Source organism: Mycetomoellerius zeteki, unplaced genomic scaffold (assembly GCF_001594055.1).
Source record: "Mycetomoellerius zeteki isolate Tzet28-1 unplaced genomic scaffold, Tzet1.0 scaffold44, whole genome shotgun sequence".
In the NCBI taxonomy this organism is placed as follows: domain Eukaryota; kingdom Metazoa; phylum Arthropoda; class Insecta; order Hymenoptera; family Formicidae; genus Mycetomoellerius; species Mycetomoellerius zeteki.
Window position 1 is genome coordinate 222,243 of NW_017257435.1, and position 16,830 is coordinate 239,072.

Genomic DNA, 16,830 nt, shown 5'->3' on the forward strand with positions numbered 1-16,830 from the left:
CTTGAAATGCCTCGAAGGTATAGTTATATTTACTAATGTTAGAAAGTGTATTTAATGTATTTAATATATAGTCTTTTATCGCCTTATTATGCAAGTTTAGATAGTCATCATTTCGAAAACTTATATCACTGAGTCATGCAATTAACCAAGTCGTTGACTTTTTATATATATTTTCATATCAAATTCGTTATTCTTATTAAAAAATGCACATATATATATATGTGTATTATAAACATATTACAAACGTGCGAACTATTTGAATATAAATCAAATCAAATAAGATTCGATTCGGATTCGAATCTCTATGACCGATATGTACAAATTACATATATTAACAATTAGTACATATGTATATATATTATGTATATATACACACATTAAGTATATGTAATATACAGGGTGTTAGTTAAGTATGTTGCCATACTCAACAGAGCGATTCTTTGGTTTATTTCAAGTAAAAAAAGTCTATATAAACATGTGTCCTAAACGACTTAGTTTCCGAAATACAGGTGAATGTTCGCAAATGTTTGACGAAACGCTAAATTGCGTTGGAGATATCTTCCTGCATAAATATGCCTTGCTTCACGTGAGTTACCATTCGCACAATCGTAAACAAAGTGACAAAGTCAAAGTCAAAGTCACAAAATCAAAAATAGACTTCAGTTCTGATGTTGCTGCGGGTCAGTTAGCTTGTACATACGTTTTCGGGCCAAATTGTTTCGGTCCATCAAAGTCGCAAAGTGGACATTTTCAACAATTCATCCAATTATTTTATTTCATCAGAAGAACTGAAGCCTGTTTTTGTTTTTCTGTTTTTGACTAGTTTTTGATTAGGTCAAGCTGTATTTCTTTCAAATAAACAGATTATTACTACACGTTTAAATTTTTTTATTTCGGAAACTAAGCCGTTTAGGATACATGTTTATATGGACATTTTTACTTGAAATAAACCAAAGAATCGCTCTGTTGAGCAACATACTTAACTAACACCCTGTATATACTTAATTGGTGTAAAGAAAACACGTAGTTGCTTTAAAAAAATATTCAGACAAAATTAATGAATAATTTTTGTATTAAATATTAAAGTTTTATATTACACATATTTAAATACATATATATTTAAAATAATTTTACATCATAATCATGATTTTTTTATGCAGAAATTTTTTTTTACGATCTATATATCAAAATTTAATTTAACATTAATTATGTTATTAATTAAAAGTCGTTTCAACGATTCGATTCGATTCGGATTCAATTATACTTTTCATGTTTATGATATTCATCACTTTTTTCTTAATAATAATGAATTTATAGTTTTATAAATATCACGATATATGTTAGAAACAAAATTATAAGTCTCGACTACATAAAGCGCATACTATTTAAAGTCTAAATGGAAAATTATCAAAAATTAATTTGATAAAGAACGTATTACAATATTATTTAAATAACATATACTCATTTTTTCTTATTCATCACAATTTTGTTATTTATAAAAAACTAGTTAGGTTTATTTAGAAATACACTCGTAAACATTATTTTGCAACTTAACCGCATTACTTCTAGTATTCATACTCTGTCAATTCCAATCTATTATGACATACACAGCATTATCATCTACAAAAGAAACGGCGAGGCAAGTCGATGTGTCCCTGGGATTATACAACGCCACGGACAATTTTCCATTCTTTCCCATTCGTTTCATTGGCTTCATTCCAAGAGCCGTGCGTATAAACATATGCGAAAATCAATCGCGCAACGATCGGAAAAAATCGCGCACATAAATATGTAGAGTCCTAGCATTCTCGTACATTTCTGTATGTACGTGGAAACAAAAAAAATTTCTCCGCTCACTTTACCGCTCTCGTCACATTAATGATCGCTAATCTTCATGATCGCACCGTCTGTCGCGCATATATGTCTTTATCTGTACGGAACGAAGTATTAAGTAAAAACATTACACGTTATTAGGGAGTTTTTGCAATAGCGTTTATTCAGATACAGTGAACGCTAAGGTCAGGTTATCTTCTTCTTAACAACTAATTAAGAAAAAGATAGCGTGACTTTAGCGTTCACCGTATCTGGATTCATGTTATTGCAAAAACTTCCTATTGTCGCGTTACACGATAACGACTTGCGAATGTTTCACGCTGGATCGCTTGCCTGATCAATCGTTAAGCGAATTTTTCGCTCTTTGTAGAATTAACATTACAACTGTACCTAATTGTTGTTGCTGATAGATTAAATCCAGTAGTATCTAATTGCAGTAAAAATTACTCAGATTAATGCACATAAATAAGACACTGTAATTTTACGTTATATTAAATCATACAATGGATAAAAAGGCACCGTCCTTTATTATAAGTGAGCAGGCTGCAGTCATAATCATAAAATCAGAACATAAGATAGAAATATAAATAAAATTAATAGAATTTATTTAAAGAGATATATAATTATTTATTTATTGAAAAATAGGAACATTTATAACATCTATTTTATTGTTGAGTTTAGAATGAATTTATATCACATTGCATCATATTATGGTATAAGTATATATGTATAATGTAAATATGAGAGACAAAAAATTTTTCTACATATTTATCAATTCTTCTTAATAATTATTTAAACGGTTAAACAATGCCCGTAATAACGATGTAGTTCCCGCGATGAAGAAAGAGCGCTTATACGCAATGTCGTTGATCTTATTTCAACCTTGCTTTCTTGAAAGATCAAATCCGATTGAAAAAATTAGCTTCATTTTCTCACGGGAAAATATTCCGCGAACTAACGAGCGTGATTCTCGTATATCGTTTCTCGTTAACGTATCAGTTTCCGTGCATTCGAATCGCAACTTTCGTTATTTTTACTTATATACGTTGCATTTTTTTCTGAAAACACTTACTCGTGCAAAAATTCGCCAATGTTGTTCGTAATGTATGGCGCAGCGAATTTAGATTCATTCAAAAATCGAGATCCTCGCGTGTGACTTAATTGTTACGTGCGAATCACTGCGGTTCCTGGAAGCTGATAAGATGATGCCGTAATGGACTTTGTTGTTCAGTTCTTGCCAATGAAAGTGATCTCGGACGGTGAGGCGAGAGAAACGGAGAGAGATGGAAGGAAAGAGAGGGAGAGATGTTAAGAGAGAGAAGAGGGCTACGACCTGTGTTTACTACCGTTTACATCGAGAGTGACAGTGATTCTATATCTGTTAACTGGTGACGCAACTAGAATCGCCTCGTATTTCGTATAGATGGAACTTAATGGCGAATTACGCAGAGCATCCGATGCTTCGTCAAGTTTCAACATGCGTAATTACATGAGTCAAAGGATGACATGATTAATAAATCATTAATGCATCATTGCAAACGTTGCCGTTCTTTCACAAATTACGACGCAATCGCTTGGTCCGTAATTTTAACTTATGATGCTAATAAAGATATATCATTGTAATGCATTAGAAATTTCATAACTTTATAGTATACAGATTTGTATCCTCAATTCTACGATATTTTATATTTCATATAATAATCATATATTATACTTAGTGTTATTAGCGTTGGAGTCTTTGCTATGTGCACATAAATGCGTTCAATCTTTGAATTGTATTTCACATTTTCGAAAAATTTTTGAAGTCTTCCTCTATACGATATTATTTTTTAGAATAAATTAAAATATATGTAACTAAAAAAAATAAGTACAATAAATAACACATTTTTTATATTGTAGCTTTTCACGACGATGCATGACGAATGTTTCTGACAAAATATATACAATATATATACAAATATATATACAAATATATATACAAATATATATACAAAAATAAAAATTAAAAGATTACAAAATTTAAAGATCATAATTTAAAAAAATAATTATTTAAATTAATTTTGATCGAAACTCATTGTTGAATCTTTATCGGTCATTCATCGAGTTCACGGTCGAATTGTTTATAACGCAGAGGTAATTTGAAACAAAAAAGAACAGATAAAAGAAACATGATCAAAAGATAAGATTTTTAAAAATAAAGACAAAAGAATGCGCGCGATAAGAAAAAAGCCTGAATCGGTCTTTTCAGATACGTCGTAAGATGGCGAAACATTAATTTTGTACTCGTAGACGGCGCATAATATCGAGCGTAGTAACTTTTTATTTCATTGAAAATCAAGGGCTCTGGAATCTCGGCGGCAAAATCTATCGTCAGCTGCACGCGCACGCGACGTCTCTTTTTCACATAAAAACGCGCGTCGATGCCGATTCCGAATTCAGCGAATCCGTGCGAATCGAAGCTCGTGTTAAGCTGAGCGCATGTAGAAACGCAACTGCCCAGGTGTAATGCGGTTTACTTTGCTTCCTATTCGTCTCATGTTTCTGCGATGGCGATCCTTTTTGCGTATTAGCGCGCTGTCATACGATCGTCGGCGCAATCGAAAGGTGAGCGGAAGAATTGTGGCGAGGTGAAACGAATCGCTTCATTATGCGAATGAGCAGACAGAAGACGATGACGATGAAGTCAGCCGACGAGGGAGATGACCTGTGTTTTGCGCCAATACGCGAGAACTGCGTAAAATGATCGAGGTCGGAGACCTCATCGATGTTCTATAAGCATCGTCCGTTATTAGCATATCATCTAATCGCGATCGCATTTCTCGAGTCAATCACCGTTGACACTGGGAACGAATTAACGACGCACATTGCATCGATAAATTTATTCAACAGGTGTAATTATATTATGAGTGTAAAAACGGCAATCCTCGTTGAACCGTATCGAAGATCAAATGTAAATCGGTGTTTCTTTGAATCTTTCCGAGAAATACTTTTATTGCCCGAGAAAATATCTGCTGTTTGTAATTATAGCGATTCTCAGTCAGTACCAACTAAAAGTAACAACATCGTTATAATTTTTTTCAATAATATAACACATGGTGTTACATTAACAATTACACATGATTACATAATAGTTACGTTATTGAATGTGAAATTACAAAAATGATACCTTTAAATCCGTTATATTGTGCCCCTTTTACAAGTTCTTGATAATTCTATATTTTATTTATTAATTTAGGTTTAAACACGCTTATTTGTCCTTCTTATAAGTACAACTTGTATTATATACACTCTTTATATTGTATTTTGAATTTTATTCTGTTATATCATCATTATTTTATTACTAATGTAAGTTTTTAATTATTTTGTATCGTAGCTATGATAGTTTTATAATTATCCGTTAATATTTCTGTTTATTTTTAAACTCACAATTAAATATTCTGCCAAATACTAAAGACGTTCGTCAAGTTTTTACTTCGGGACATTATATTCATGATGTTTCTTGTTTTAATAATGCAACAATTTTATCTTTTTCGATCATGCTTTACCATGTTCATTAACACTCAATAATTTATGTTAATAGTTATCAATTTTATACTGAAAAGAACCTAGATCAAGGGTCGAAACGTCTATTGTATTACATTTAATTTTTATTAATATATAATATTATTAATATAATAGTATTAGCTTATTTGAAGTTATGATTTATAATATTGAGGTTGTGTTACTTTTAATTGGTGTTAATTGGATAATTGAATGTAATAATGTAATAAGTAAAGTGTTACAAGGGAGAGAAAAAGATCTCTCCCTATAATATGGGTCTTAGAATCAGATTATTAAATATCACGCTGGTAATTCGTAGGATAGTTGCAATTATTAATTAGTTCGATACTTGCCTCTCTTCTGCGTCACCAGCTCACGCACAATGCATACGTGTGTATACAACACTTGGTACACAGTACCTGCGGGTCAATGTCCTTTCGAAGGTTCGAATCGTGCGATCGTAAAAGCCAGTGCGCAGTACGTCGCATACCGATCGATCGGTGTAACAACTGGTCACAGGAGCGGATCGATCCTCTAATCTAAGACCGCCGATCGATCTCTCTGATTTGGCCAGAAAAATTCCATTTTTTCTGCTGTCAAACGTACCAAGAAGTTTTGATTTTATTCAACGTAAATAAAAAATGGTGCTTGCGATTTTTCTTTTATTTTCAATGATTATTAATCGTTATATCAAAATTAATTTATCTATTATAAAAACTTTGTCTATTATAAAAACTTTAAATATTCAGTAAACACTAATAGTAAAATAACATATAATTTCACATTCAACACATAAATGTAATATCCCATATGTACGCGCGCGCGTAACAGGTATCTACATACGTTAGTGTGAAATTATACAATTGACGTTATGTAATTGCTAGTTGTTTACTGAGTAACATGTAGAATGTAGAATTTATATCTACCTATAAATTTTAGAATCAGGTTGTACATATAGGGTGCAAAATACATGGAGTGTTCTCTCAGAAGACGCATTTGAGACCAGCCCGACTTCTCTTTTGTAGCTTGTCCATATTCTATCGCTTTGTAATTTTAACGAAATATAAGTGAAGGACGGCAATTGAGTGCTATGAAAACTCGATTCGACTCGCGAGAGGGTGGATGCGCCCCTGACGAAAGAGACACGAGCATTTCCTCGTGAGATACGTACGAGGTTTCCTGTTCGCGAGACTGTCGTTGACATTTCGATCTCGTTGCAGCGCCAATCTCTGCCAATCACCCCGGCACAATTCTCAAGTCCGCTGTCCCCTTATAGTGCACTGCGCTCGTCCTGTCGCTCTTACGACAATTTTCCACGTCGGGTTTTCCTGTTCCAGTTTTGCAACACGGCCTAGTCGTTATGGCGCGCGTTTCTTCTACTGGCTGAATATTTATTTTCTCAGACAGACCATTCGTTGGATACAACTGCGGTTATATTTTCCAGTTTCTAGTTCTCGCGCAAAAATGCGAAATAACGCGGTAGTCCGTTCGTGTACTAAACGATAGAATGCGTACTACAGAAGCTTTCAAATTTATCAAAATAACTGGTATTTTTTGCGTATTCAGATGCATACATGAATGCAATGTCTAGTTTCAGGAATAATTTTATCAGATGATTATTTTTATATTTTGCATGATTAATACCAATTTACTATGTAATATATTATAAAATTTAATTAATAATACCTGATATTTTTTAGATTATATACACTTTGCCAAAAATTGAAAGATCATTTGTTCTGTCCTTTAAAAATATATAATTACTAAAAGTTACGTAAAAAATGATAGTAAGATAATAAGCATTTTAAAGTTTAAAGAGAAAAATTAAAGATAAAGATTCATTCGAAAGCTACGAACTGCATTTGTGTACGATTTTTAATTCACGTCACTTTGTAAAGTTCGTAAAAAATTTCAAGATTTGACGGATCTCCATTTGTCTCATTCATGTATTAGCTTTGTAAAAAAATCAGTTACATTGTTGTCTAAATTATTGCTTTGAAAAATAGAGACTTCAAGCTTTAAAATGCTTTTTAAATCATCTCATTATGATCATTTTTAAAGAAGTTACACTCTTTTAAAAATTGCCTTTTTTGGAGGGTAGAAATCAGGTAATTTTTTATTTTTTTTTAGTGTATGTATTAACTATAGAACGCGACTCCCTTTTTTTCTTTGGTCCACTTATTCTTCTGTTGCCAAATCTTTAAGATTAATTATTAATATAAATTGCTAATTAATTATTGTTTGGGTAAATTGACTCAGCAAGTGCGCTAAAGTTGGGAAGCAAAATGAATGAAAAACCGTAAGGCGATGCATGGTGCATCGAGTGCCGTTCGATGTATAAGATAGTCGGGAATAAGCGGAGAGAATGGAATCCAAGAATGAGTTCTCGACTGGCTTCGACGAACGAACCACTTGTCACTTTTACTGTTGTTGGGGTCAGTCGAGCATTGACCGCTCGCCGATTCAATTCGCTATACTAAGGCGAAACATGCACAAGAGATCCTTTTTTTCTTCTCATTCGCCTACATAAAAAAGAAATTTACGAGCGCGTTGAAGATAAAATTAACAGTAAAGCGGAATCTTAATTTGGTATTTACTGTCATTTATTGCTTTCATTACAATGTTTTATCTGCCTATATATAATTTAAAAGCTTTAATGAACTATTTTAAATAAATTTAAATTTTTATTTACAAAAATCTTCTAGCTAGTACATAATATATCGTAATGTAAATTATATATAGTTTCATAGCAAAAACAAATATATCTCAAGTAAGTTAACAGTTGAAGGCATATATAAATGGTGCGTATTTTATTGTGTAATTTTGTTAATAAAATATCTGTTGCATAAATGCTTTTTTCGGTTTTTTTTACTTTGTTTATCGGTTTACAAATGGTACACTTCAAATTGAAGTTCAACACAGTCGTGTTTACAAATATTTTTCGCTTATGATTGGTTCCAAATTGTGACCGGCGATTACGGGGAATGTCAAGAGTCGATGCATTGCTGTATATAACGGATATTACGGTACTCTTGATCATTACATGTGGTAACGAGTACGTGCTGTCCATAGAAAGAAATATAATACGAGCGCGCTAACTTTTAACGTTCGCTAATAAAGCATAAACCGATGTTTATACCAGTCATTTACACCCGTTAACCTACTCCATATTAGACACAGAGAGACTAGATCCATGATTATGTGATTAACTAATCTGTTAATAATAAGATTGCCGCAAAGCGTAACTAAGAATACTGAAGAGAAAATAAGGCGTTACGATTTGATAAAATTACAATGTAAGTTTCAATTACTCATTGTATTATCTATAATTAGTGACATTCCACGAGAGAAATTTCTTTCAATATAAAACAACGTTACATACGCATTATATAATATTTGAAATACAAACGTTTGCAGCACAATGGATGACAAAAATAGGCAGCCACATCCCCAATTATTACTCCGTTCCTCTTGCGTCATTATTCGCTCGACACAAAAATATTCCAGGGACGCTATTTTGTAACTGTTTCACAGACCTACCGACAGTTGTCGATGTCGTTGCGCAGATATTTTATATGGTGAAAAAGCTGCCCAACGACACCGACAATTGTCGGTAATAATAAAGACAGTTACACAATAGGGGTCCAGGAATCCAGCCTGATGTAAAGTCCATCGTGAAAGGTTCAGGAGGCTTATGTGGAAAGAAAGAGAAGAGGACGTGTAAGGATCGACGACTAATGGTCTGGCAAGAATCGTGACGCGAACGGTCTACAACCCTACGCTGTGTTGTTATTGTCGCAGGTGCATTGTCCTCTGTCTAGTTCAGCCGCACTGACGCCAGTCTTGTGCTGTAGCGTTGGCCTTTCGCTGCCGTTGCACGAGTATGCGCCCCTAAAGTGCCCGTACGCCTCTCACGAGGGGCACTTGACTCGAGCGCGTGCCCCGATCATCGGGCCCCTCCACGGTGGGGCATTGTACTGAGTCCCTGTTTCCGGGCTCACATTTTTTTCAGCGTTCAACCTGCCACCGCCAATTTACGATCTGTAAATTCTGAACTATTGTATTTATTAATTAACGCTATTCTATCGTTTCTTGTATTTTTTAACTGCTGCAATTTTACGAGGTAACGATATAAATATCCACGGTTTCAAATAGAAACGACACAGTTACGTTTATTCAAATAAAAATTCGTGAGATGCGTAATTGTTATAACGAAACGAAATTTATAAGAACACATTTAAAAAGATGTCTATTTTTATAAATTTTTTTGCGAAAACTATATTAACTGTTTTCAAACAAGGGTGAATTACACTTTTTGAACAATATCCTACACGTATATTAGTGAGTGTTACATAAAATTTTTAATTGAAAATATTAACAAATAGTGGCGGTACAACTCTTAACACCAATAGTGGCAATAGTAATAGTGTTTTAGTGGTAACCATCGTAGTTTTCATACAATTTATTATCTGAAAAAAGAAACCTAAAAATTCTTGAAAAATATCTTAATAAATCTGATATTTCTCATAGTTTTTAATTTTTTTAGAACCATATTTTCTTTTTATAATAAAAACGAACGGTTTTTCGACAAAAAATTGTGCACTTTTTAAATTTAAAAGTCTGTCATTTTATCAAAATTAAGAACGTCTAAAATCCGATATTAATAAAGATTAGATTTATTAAAACATTTCGAGAATTTGTTGAGTTTTTTGTTTTAAATAAATTATAAGTGAAGTTTGAGAGTACGATATTATCGTAAACCGCTATTGCTATTGGTGTCAATTATTATGCCATTTGTGTATTTTAATCAAATTTTAAATCAAATTATTAATTAAAAATTTTATGTAACATACGCTATATTATACTTGTAAGATATTGATCCCAGTTTGAGTAAAATTTCAATTAATAGTTTTTGTAAACAAATTCATAAAAATGGACATCTTTTTGATCCTTTAGGAGTATATCCTGAGATGTATTGGAATTGAATTGGGTGAATTACACATTTATATTTTAATAAACCGTCTCTAAAATTATATATATATGCGACTAAAAGAATCATGCAATGTTTGTACAAACTTGTTTCGATATTCATTTCAAATAGATTTAGTAGTTAAATCGTGCCATACTGATTTTTATACGTAACACAGAGCATAAACATATTGCTCCATCGCATTCGAGTGCCACCGATCTCTTCGAACGAGTATGAACTGCGTAGTACAACAGTGTTATATCAGGATCAAATATCTCCGCTTTAAAAGAACTACGAAGTAGAGGAAGGGATACAATTAAGGGATATTTTCCAGCAAGGACACGGTTCAATAGCAACAAGGATGTAATGATTCTTTTGGTTTATTTTCTGTCCCTGCACTAAACTGCACTACAACGCTCTTTCTAGAGATCCTAAAAGTAGAGATCGGCCAACGCCGACTCGATCCGTGATTGACTCTGCCATGACGTTGTGAAACCGGATGTGAGAGTGAGAGAAGCGACACCAGCTTGCTGTCAAGAATGTCAAGATTCTGGCGTTGATATATTGGCGCGCATTTCCAAGATCACGTTTCCGGTTTCACAATCTCATGCCAGGCGTTGGCCTATCTCTACTTTTAGGATCTCTACACTTTCTAGATTTCGACAAATATTAAACATATAGGTACTTATCTCACTTTAAGTTCCAAAAGTATATATATATATATATATACACTAGTTCAGCCATACAAAAGATCTATTGTTACACTGTGTGTAAACACTGTGTGTTTTCCTTACTGAAAAACGCTCATTATGTGATGCGCCCTTTTAGCTAATGTCTCTCTTGCTTCGTAGCTTGCAAAATTACATTTGTCTTTTCAACTGGTCATTACTTTTTGAATCTGACATGGGTTTAAAAGAAATTGTGGAAAATGTCGAATACTAAAACATAAAGTTACTCGTACATATTATTTCATTTAGCGGCTACTCCTAAATCCTGTCAAATCGATATCAAGTATAAATACTATTGTGATTTTTCAATGATCTTTCCTTATGATTTACGTAAAAATTGTTTATATATTCGCGTTTATTCGCAGAGCTTTCTAAATCAACATTCATATATACTTTTTATACATTTTTGTATGAACAAAACACGGATATGATGGTATATATAATAACCATTTTTTAAATGATAAAATATATTTTGGTTTCATGATAATACAACTACAAAAATAACGACTATACGTTCTGAAATATTTGTAAATAACTTGTTTTCAACAACAAGCAATAATAAACAATTATAACGCTAATGAATTAATTTATACATAAATTGAAAAATCTAGAAATATTGTCCTTAAAATAAGGCGGAGCATTTACCCTGTTGAAATTGATTCAATCAATCATCAACTATTGATTTTTCACTTTAACTTGTCACTCATTAATCACATTCATTAAGGTATGTCCATACTTGTGTCGTATCATACATCGTATCGTGATCGCGTATCGTGATTGGTCAACAGCCGATGGAATGTCGCGCTCCGCGCCGTATCGTGTTTGTGTATCTACACTATCTGTACATCATTTTGATACACAGATACGATATGACCATGATTCACTTTGAAGTTGATATTTCGCCGAAACATCAAAGAAATGATACGGATATGGTCAGTGTGAACGCGTTTCCGCAGAAAAAGACATTGGCTGTGCGTTCAGCAGAGAAAATTAATCAGTTAGCGCTTAGTGATTCTTTAATATGATTGATTCTTGCCATTAATTTTTCGTTAAATCTAAGTGTAGGAATTTAAAATTCTTCAATCGTATTGAAGAATTTTGCAACAGTTGCAAAGCTGCTTTCTCTGCTGAACGCAGTCATTGGTCGCGTTCAGCAGACTCAACTGTTGAGGAGCAGATCCGTGAACGCTCGCTGCTATTGGATGATCTAGAAAAATACCCCAATAGCAGCGAGTGTTCACGGATCCGCTCCGCAACAGTTGAGTCTGTTGAACGCGACCAAGGTCTTTATAGCAGGCAACGTCGAACTGATTACATACTAAGTGGAAAATAAAAGAAAATATATCGATACAAGATATAGATATGGGTGGAAAACAAAGCCTCATCATATAAAATCATCATATAAAATCGCGTATCATGATACGTGAGCATGATACGATACGGTGATACGAAGCAAATGTGAACGTATCTTTATTTGAATTGGCAATTATCATTTCGTGAGCGTCCTTTGAACTCAATTGATAATGTTAATCGATTAGTCGATCTCGCAGCTGTGATTCTGTCCTCGATCTTTTTCTTCTTTTTCTCCCTTCCTCTCTCTCTCTCTCTCTCTCTCTCTCTCTCTCTCTCTCTCTTTCTTTCTCTCTCTTTAATTCATTTCACCTAATTCAGGTCATTCACCTCGTCTGTGAACTTGCCGCCATAAGAACAGAATGAAAGTAGTATTATAGAAGATAAAAACTAGTCTAAATTGTCTCCATCAAAATTCTATTTATATAAGATAGATTAATAAGATGTCTGGATGCCGGCTGTCGTACATATGACATCCTTCAAATTCCGCATGTCAGACCTCCAAGAGGTTCTTGAACCCAAGTTGCGAATTCGATTGATCATTGACATCGATAAACCGGACTTACTTCTGTACACGCCGCCCGTACAGAAGATGTAAATCTTCATTTCTCGTCCTTCAGTCTTTATCAATTTCCTAACCAAGCAAACGGGTCTGCATTGATGACAAGTTGGAAATATTATCACGGTACACCCCGAAGTAACGAATGTCAAGCCATATGTACTTTTCATCTCGTGCAGCTCGTTTTTTGACATTTCTCAAACTTAATTTCCTTCGCCTTCAATTCCGGAGGCAGTCAGCCAGCGAACGATCCGTAGCCGTAGCGGGATTTGAATCGGGAGTAATACGGCGAGAGCGTGTTCTCCGTGGCGTTAAAGTGTACCGAAAAACGTTCGGTGCACCTCGAGACGGATCTGAAGCGGACGCCCTAAGGTGGCCTTTGCAAGAAGCGAGTTCGTCGACCTCGCTGAATTAAGTGCACCGCGAGGCGTATCTTCTCGTCGTTGTCGACAGCGACCGGTCAGCCAAATTCGGTGCTTTCGGTCAGTCGGCTACGAGACTTGTCGCTCATAAATGAAGGACGAAGCCCCGTCAGTGACTCCTAGCCGATCCGCGTGCGGCATTTATGCCACTTTGCCGGTCGTTCACCTCACGACAATCAACCATGCGTGTGCGAAAGCATCATCGTTATTCATTACGTATCGTTATTTTGCGACTTCTCGCAAAACTCTTGCGAGATGTCTTGTGTAGAATTAATGACAAAGTTTGCGAAAATGTACGGAAATTATTTGTTCTCAAAAAGTAATATCTCTCTGATGTGAGGAAGACAGGATAGCAGATTCAGTAGCAAAATGAAATTCGGGTATTTATTGATAATTTGCGAGTTATCGGCGATGATATAGAATTATTTATCAATACGTGTCTACGTATGGATTCTTGAACAAATAAAGGAATCCAGACAATACAAAGTCGTCTTAAAGACATCTTTTGTTCTGATTTGTATTATATGGGTCCCTGCTGATTTTCCATATTCAAGGATCAATACGTGAACAAGTATTGATAAATGATTTTATATAATCTAGGATTACTGAGAACAAACATTTTTGTGTCGATTTTTGGACTATAAAAGATTTTCCATTTCTTCACTGAAAGGACAGTTTTACTGAAGTATCTAAAAATTTGGCTAGCTACAAGCTCTGAGAATAATTTTATTGGAACGTCAAAATAATTATATAGAATGCTTAAATTGGTTGTTAAAATGTCAAAACTTTTTGCAACATGCTTGAGATTCCTAATTATTTTGATGGTTCAACAAAATTATTTTCAAATCTGAATCTACTTAAATTTTTAGATATTTCAGCAAAATTGTTCTCTCCATGTTTTTATCGCTCGTAATTTATAATTCTGCACAATATCGACAATATCGAAAGAAAAAGCCGAAAATAGTACACTGAGAAAAATATACAGGCTTTTTCCGATCATTAATGATCGGATTGTCCGTTCAAACAATAACAAACGGTTATTTCCGATCATTTTGATCGGACAAAAGATCCGATCAAATATTTAATCGGAAATAAATTCATCGGAATATCCGATGAGAAATATCCGTTCGTTATTTTTTGAACGGACTATTTCCGATCACATTATGTCCGATCAAATATTTTTGATCGGATAACATTAGCCAATCAAATTATTCGAAAAATCGGATTTTTTCGATCATTTTTGTCGGATTTCACAGATTTATTACACACACACACACACACACACACACCGCGCGCGCGCGCACACATGCACTGAAAAACAGACACATTGATTAAAACAATTTATAGTTTCATAGTTTCGAGCACTGTTTTTATATTCTGGAAAATTTCACACATTTCGTAGGTGCAGTTTACACAACCAAGATACGAATAAGAACGAGTGCATAATAAAAACGCAAGAGATACGTACAGCAAAAAAAAAGCAAATACTGATTCGCGCTAGAAACACTATACTCGCTCACAGAACAACATGTGCTTACTTGATGTCAACGGTCTTAATGGTAATAACAAATATCATTACATCAGCCTATAGAGCCTATACAAAAAGTCTTTGATCACGTGACCAACTATTCCGTGACTGGCCAGCGCCATTTCACCGCATTGAATTTAACATATTTGATCGGATATCAAACTTGATCGAATAAAATACTCTCTTTTTATCCGTTCAAGTTTAATGTCCGATCAAGTTGTAGGTTTATCCGATGAAATTTTAACGGATAGGCATATGGCGATTCATATTCCGTTTACATGTAAACGGAAATCACATTTCATCGGATAAAAGTGTTCGTCACCTCATCGGATAACCCTGAATCCGATCGAAACTGATCGGAAAAAGCAGTAGAACGGTTATTTCCGATCAAAAGCATTGGACATTTTTCTCAGTGTATGTATATACAAATATAGCATATGCACAATACCATAAATACATACTATAAGAGTGGAAAGACATATATGATGTATATCATTGAGAAGTTCGTTTCCGAGCCAGATCGTTGCGGTGCCGTTATTTTACCTAAATATCACGTTCAATGATTACTGGTTTTCGGCATTACTTATAGCGGATCAGTGAGCTTTTGATTCAGAATATCTCGGTTTCTCGATTCTACTATCTCATCAACAAAGTTGTACACAAATAAATGTGATCATTTTACGACTGGTAACTGATGTTATCTCATAATGATGCAATCGTTCATAATGGTGCAATATTGAATTTCAGTGGTCATAAGAATTTAAAATGAGAATGAAGAATCATTTGATATTTATATGTATAATTGTCGAGCATCTTAACCACCAAGTAAATGACTATTCCTTTGGAAACACAGAATAGGATAAACTCGGGTATGATGGCCATAGTTTTTAAAATGCAAAAAACATACATTTATTCTTGTTACTTTTTAACAATGTTTGGGATATTACTTTCATTAAAGCTTAAAGTGACAAATACTACCGAACTTAAAGAGAAAATACTTAACAGAACTTTAATTTTATCAAAATATTACAAAGTATGCATTGGCCATCTTATCTGATTTTTAGGGAAAAGATGGCCATGATATTATGGGATAGTGGACCATATATGTTTTGTGTTAAAAAATCAAACAAAGATTTATTCTGTTAGAAAACCAAACAAATTCTATAATTTAAAAAAAAACAATGTTTGCATATCTATTGTTTAGTTTTTGAAATGATTTTGCCACACATTTGACAAACATACAACAAATGATGTACACATTTCATACAGCCACTGTTTGCAACGGATGCATTGAATCCAATCTACTTTTTCCATTGTGAGCTCATAATCGCGACGCGTGACGCGCTCAGTGAAAACGTATCCTTATTTGTCCTTGTTATTCACCGAAATATAAAGAATAAAATCCTTTGTACGCTGCCATGTCGGGCAATTAAACGACAAGATTCTAACCTCACAACGTCGCGAATGTCGCGATATTTATTGCAATTATAATAAAATCAAAGAGGAAAATCCTAATACTTACTTTTATTGCACATTATTCACAATAATTATTTAAAGTTAATATCACGAGCTGTGATAAGCTGCAGTCGACTTTTGTCTTACAGAACGATGCTGAGGTTAAGTTTTGGGTGTTCATGCACCTTATTCATTGTTCTGTCTTTATCGTACATTAGATGATAATATCTATACTAACGCAATCTTTATTCGACAGATGTCGATTGCGTCAGATTACATTGGCCAACTTACTACGAAAAAAGTGAGCCATCTTACCCTAACTATAATGGAAAAATAGCTATAGTACTTAATTACAGTTAAGCTGCCATAATCAACATTACATACACAATAAAGGTACATAAATTGCAATGTGACCTATAATTAATACTTTTATTTTCATTATTTAT